Source organism: Rhinolophus ferrumequinum, chromosome 2 (assembly GCF_004115265.2).
Source record: "Rhinolophus ferrumequinum isolate MPI-CBG mRhiFer1 chromosome 2, mRhiFer1_v1.p, whole genome shotgun sequence".
Taxonomy (NCBI): Eukaryota; Metazoa; Chordata; class Mammalia; order Chiroptera; family Rhinolophidae; genus Rhinolophus; species Rhinolophus ferrumequinum.
In genome coordinates this window covers 62,446,500-62,451,956 of record NC_046285.1, presented here as the reverse complement: position 1 = coordinate 62,451,956, position 5,457 = coordinate 62,446,500, and positions in this window count along the sequence as shown.

The following is a 5,457-nucleotide window of genomic DNA, read 5'->3' as shown; positions in this document are numbered from 1 at the left end:
ATCCAGAGAGCAGCATGACTTCCTCAAGTCTGTATGATGTAATCAGAACTGGCACCTAGCTCCCAGACTAGCAAAGGGCCCTTGAACACACTGCAGTGTCTTTGGATCATTATTGTTAATGGTGAAAGTTTTGGCTTTCGAACATGTTATATTCCAAAGTGCTGCCAGAAAGAACTAGGATTTGCCTGACATGAGAAGAAAGGAGTCACTTGCAGCAATCATTAGCCAAATTCTCTCATGGTTAGAGCAACAGTATGGGAGTCCTGTGAGCTTGATTCTAAATTCAGATTGCACTTTCTGTTTCCAATCTTCCAACTAAGTGTAACACTCAATGGTAAGAACCTAGCTACCACATTTTAAAAACACACTAAGTTTTCAGAGAGGTGGGTGGGGAGGTAGGGTAGGAGGTGAGCACAGAGCAAAGAAAGACGCCTTTTTCCCCTCCCTCCCTCCCTCCCTGGGCTCCCTTCCTTCCTTTTGCAATAATAAGATTACCTTAATAAAAAATTTCCTTCTACTTCGTGTCCTACCTTTTGTTGTCCTGTTTTCTTGCCCCCCACCCCCCCCCCCCAAGTGGGCAAAAGAGGGGGCCAGGGCAAGCAAAACAACCCCTTTTAAGAAAGAGGAAATTCTGTCCTCTTTCCTTTGCAATGAGGAATGCCTTGGATTGTTTTACAGTTGGTAACAGTTACATTTCCAAGTCTTGCGTCTGCTGGTCCCCTTTAATTTTGCAGATATTTGGCCTCATAAAATACAATTGTGGTTTTTTTGAATACTTAAAAAAAGAAAAAGCAAAAGCAACTCAATTTCCAAATCTGCATTTAACTGTAGAAAACAAAAAGGCATGGTATTCATTCATCAATAGCTGATTAACTTGAGTTTAGGAGCAGATTTGCATGGAAAAAACCTTTATACACTTACACATGGTCAAAAGGAAAGCTAAAAGATCATAGGGAGCGTAAATTTTTAATTTGGAGAGTTGACAGCGAGTATGAACCTGTTGTTCTCAGCTACATTTAAAAAAACTTGTTAAATGGGAATGGGCAGACGACAGCTACCAGTAAAATGCATGAGGTTTTGATACCAGGTAGGCATGGATTCTACTCCTGGTTCTTCCACTTAAAAGTGCTGATCTTGAAAAGATTCCTTTAGCTGTCTAAGTTTGTTTTCTCATCTTGAAAATGGAGGTGAGGATTCTGATGATAACGTTTTGCAAACAGGTTTGTTGTAAATATTAAATTTTCAGTCATATATGTAAAACCCTTTGTAAAGTGTAATTCACCATGAAATTTTATTTACTATTATTAGCACCACCTTTTCATTGTTATTAAATAATACATGGTCCTTTCAGAAGGCTTACATTGCATGACTGAGTGTGCTCCTGTTCACGCTGACAGCTAGAGAAGTATGACAGCCAAATTGGTCTGTCATCCAGAAGTCACTCAATTGTGGCTATATCAGGGAACAGGGATTGAAGCTTCTGGGTTCTAGAGAATTAGGAGGGTGACATCCCAAGATCATAAGTGTTCAAAGGCCATGACTTTCAAGATGATCATTTACAGGAAAAGGTAACTAATACATATGGAAAATCCATAGCGGGCCAGAGTCAGCAAAAAAGTTCAGACAAATCAAAGAAACTGGAGTTTAGCGTTAACACTTCAGCTAATACTCCAGAGGAACTGGGCACATTCCTTAGGTTCTCTGGGACTAGTCTATTCATAGTTAATTGTGGACTGTATTAACAGCCTGTGAAATCTTATAGGCTTGTTTAAGAAGGCAGAGTGTGTGTCTAGCACACTACTTGTCTTACACAGTGGCCCCTCAATAAACACTTGTTGATGAATTAAAGAAAACATAATAAGGCATATCACAGATAGTGCACAAGCACAAAAATCTGAATTGTGAGGGAGTTAACTCTGAATATGGCAAAGAAAATTTTGAATGTATTAATATTTAGGATTGTGATGTCTTCTTGATGAATAATTCCTTTATAATTATAAAGTGACTTTCTTTATCCCTGGTAATATTCATTGTTCTGAAATCAACTGATATTGATATTGCTTTTCTAGCTTTTCTTTGATTAGTGTTAGAATGGTGCGTATTTGTGTCTTTATATTTAAATGTTGACTGTAGGCAGAATAAAATTGAGTTTTGTATTTTAAAACCCAAACTGATCATCTCTGCCTTTTAATCAAAATGTATAGATCATTTACATGTAATATGATTATAATAGGTTAGGCTCAAATCTATCATCTTGCTCTTTGTTTTCTTTTGTTCTTTGTTTCCTCAGTTACCATTTCCAGTACTCTTCATTCCCTTGTGTAGATGTAATATTTCTATTGGATATGGTTGTCCTGTTCTGAGGATTTCCTTTCATATTTCTTGTAGTATGACTGTGCTGGTGATGCATTTTTTCAGCTTTTAAATGTCTGAAAAGTTTTTGTTTTGCCTTTGTTCCAAAGATATTTTAATAAGGTATAGAATCATAGTTTTTCTTCCAGGATTTTAAAGATGTTACTCCACTGTCTTCTCACTTGCATTGTGTTCAAAAAGAAATCTTCGTTATCGCTATCTTTGTTACTCTGTATATAATGTCTTTTTTTCCCTCTAGTTGCTTTTAAGATTTCTCTTTATCATTAGCTTTGAGCAATTTGATTATGATCTGACTTGGGTAGTTTACTTCATATTTCTCTTGCTTGAGGCTCATCGAGCTTCTTAGATCTGTGGACTTATATTTTTTTCATCATATTGGTAATTTTTAAAACCATTGTTCTTAAACATTTTTTCTATCCTTCTCCTTTGCTTCTTCAGGAGAGGAATTATATGACTATTAGGCCTCTTAAAGTTGTCTCATAGTTCAAACAACTATTCTGTTTACGTTTTAAAAATTCTCTTTTCTCTCTGTGTTACTTTTTGGATACATGTGATCGCTGCTTTCAAGTTCATTAATGTTTCCACTTACAATATCAAATCTTTTATCATCCATTCAGTGTATTTTTTTAACCCGGCCTTATAGTTTTTATCTACAGAGTTTGATTTAAATTTTTAAATATTTTTCCATTTATATATTTTACTTTTTGAATATTATTTTGAATATAGTTATATTTGAGTAAACTCTATTTTTCTCCTCTACTCTCAATACTGCTGAAACCAGATGCTTGGGTATTTTCCTACACCAAGGTATTCTCCATTTGTCAGTGGACACCAACTGGGTGTCTAACAAATTTAACTAAGTTTGAACACTATCTACCTGGCGATAGTATCAGATCCCACAGGTTAAGGGCTCAGTCCCACAAGACTGGCACCACTTCAAAGGCCAAATGCAAGTCCAGGTTGTCACCTGCACTTCTGACTGACTGGCTATTAGTTTGGGTTCCCACAATCTGTTCCTTGGGTTTTATAATTTGCTAGAATGGCTTACAAACTTAGGGAAACATTTACTAGTTTATCATAAAAGGATACAACACAGGAGCAGCCAGATGGAAGAGATACATAGGGCAAGGAGCATGGAGCTTCCATGCTCAGTCCAGGTATACCACCTTTCCAGTACCTCCACATGTTCACCAAGCTGGAGCTCATCAAGTCTGAGGAATTCAAGAGTTTTTAATAGAGCTAGTCTCCGGTACTCCCTCCTCCCACTTCCCAGATGTTGGTGGGTGGGGCTGAAATTTCAAACTCTCTAATCATTTGGTCTTTTGGGATACCAGCCCCATCCTAAAGCTATCTAGGGGTCCCTCCCTAAGTCACTTCATTAGCATAAGCTCAGATGTGCTCAAAAGGGGCTCCCTATGAACAATAAAAGACACTTCTATCACTCAGGAAATTCCAAGGGGTTTAGGAGCTCTATGCCAGAAACTAGAGGCAAACACCAAATATATTTCTTATTATACCACAAGTTCAAACTGCTGTTTTAATGTCTTTGTTGATGGATTCTATCATCTATGTCTGTTCAGGGTGAGATTTAGTAGGTTAATTTTTCCCTTCATCCTTTCCTGCTTCTTTGCATGCCTGGTAATTTTTTATTGGATTCTAGACATTGTGATTTTAATTTTTCGGGTGCTGGATATTTTTGTATTCTTAAACATCATCTTGAATTTTATTCCCCTATATATTTAAGTTACCTGGGAATAGTTTTATCCTTTTGAGTCTTATGTTCAAGATCTGTAAAACAGGGCCATAGCAGTATTTAGTCTTAGGCTAATTATTATCCTCTACTAAGTTAAGACTCTTTTATATACTCTGCACAATGCCTTGTGAATCATGAAGTTTTTTCAGTGTGGCTGATAGAAAGAGGAACCATTATAAACTTTATGCTAGTACTGCACATATGCCTCTAATCCTTTCTGGTGGTTCTTTCTTAGGCCTCAGGTAGCTCCCTCACATGCATGCATTGATTACTGTTCTGCTGAGTATTTGAGGAAGATCCTCTACAGATATTCAGAGTTTTCTCCTCTCTCATGCTCCATCCTGTGAATTCTAGACACCCTGGTCTTCCCAGACTCTCAGAGCTATGTTCTCTACTCAGGGAGTCCACTAGACTTCACTTGGGTTTATACTCCCTGTCTTTTTACCTCTTTTGCTTTATCTGTAGACCAAAGACATTAAAAAAAAAAAAGAAAGAAAAAAGAGGACTCAATCATTACTCTATCATCTCAGCTGGTTAGTAAGTGTTAACATTCTTTTTATGGTACCCCATGTGAATTGGAGACTAACATTTACTTAGCATTAACTAGGTGCCAGGGTATGTTGAAAGTTTTATGTTATTTACTTCTTAAATTCTTGAAACTATGCTTTATAACAAATATGTGCATTGTTATGCCAAATTTTCAAGTGAGAAAACTGAGGCATAGAGAAGAAAGTTTACCTTACCCAAGTTCATACTAGTAGTGGTGGAGTGAAGATCCAAAGTGCACGTTATTTACACGGTATCCTGCTACGTTTACAGACCAAGTTATAACCCCAACCAATGGAGCTCCAGAGATTTTACAGATTTAAAAAAAAAAAAAAACAAAAAAAACACCAAAACTTAGAGAGATGAAGTGTTTGGCTTCAGGAGGCCAAGGTACAATGGAATCCAGGTCTGTATCCACACAGCCCATGTTCTTTCTAATTCACTTGACTGACCCTGCAGGGCTCTGAGGATGCAGAAATCACCTTCCATTGGTTAAATATTATGTAACCCTAGGTCTTAGTTAAGGCAATTTTTAAATAAAGTCTTTCTTGTAAAATTGTAACTTACCTTACACAGAATGATGAAAAATCCGTATGCTTAGCTTTACTAAGACTAAAAATTTACTACTCTTTTTCTAGTCTTTTTTGAGAGGATTATTCTAATTAGCTTTGGATTCTAACTTCGCAAACATAAAAAAAAGGCTGTCCCCAGACAAACTTGAATATCTCACTTACAGTCTATTTTAATTATTCCTATAGTATTCATACCTATGTAGGAAATATACA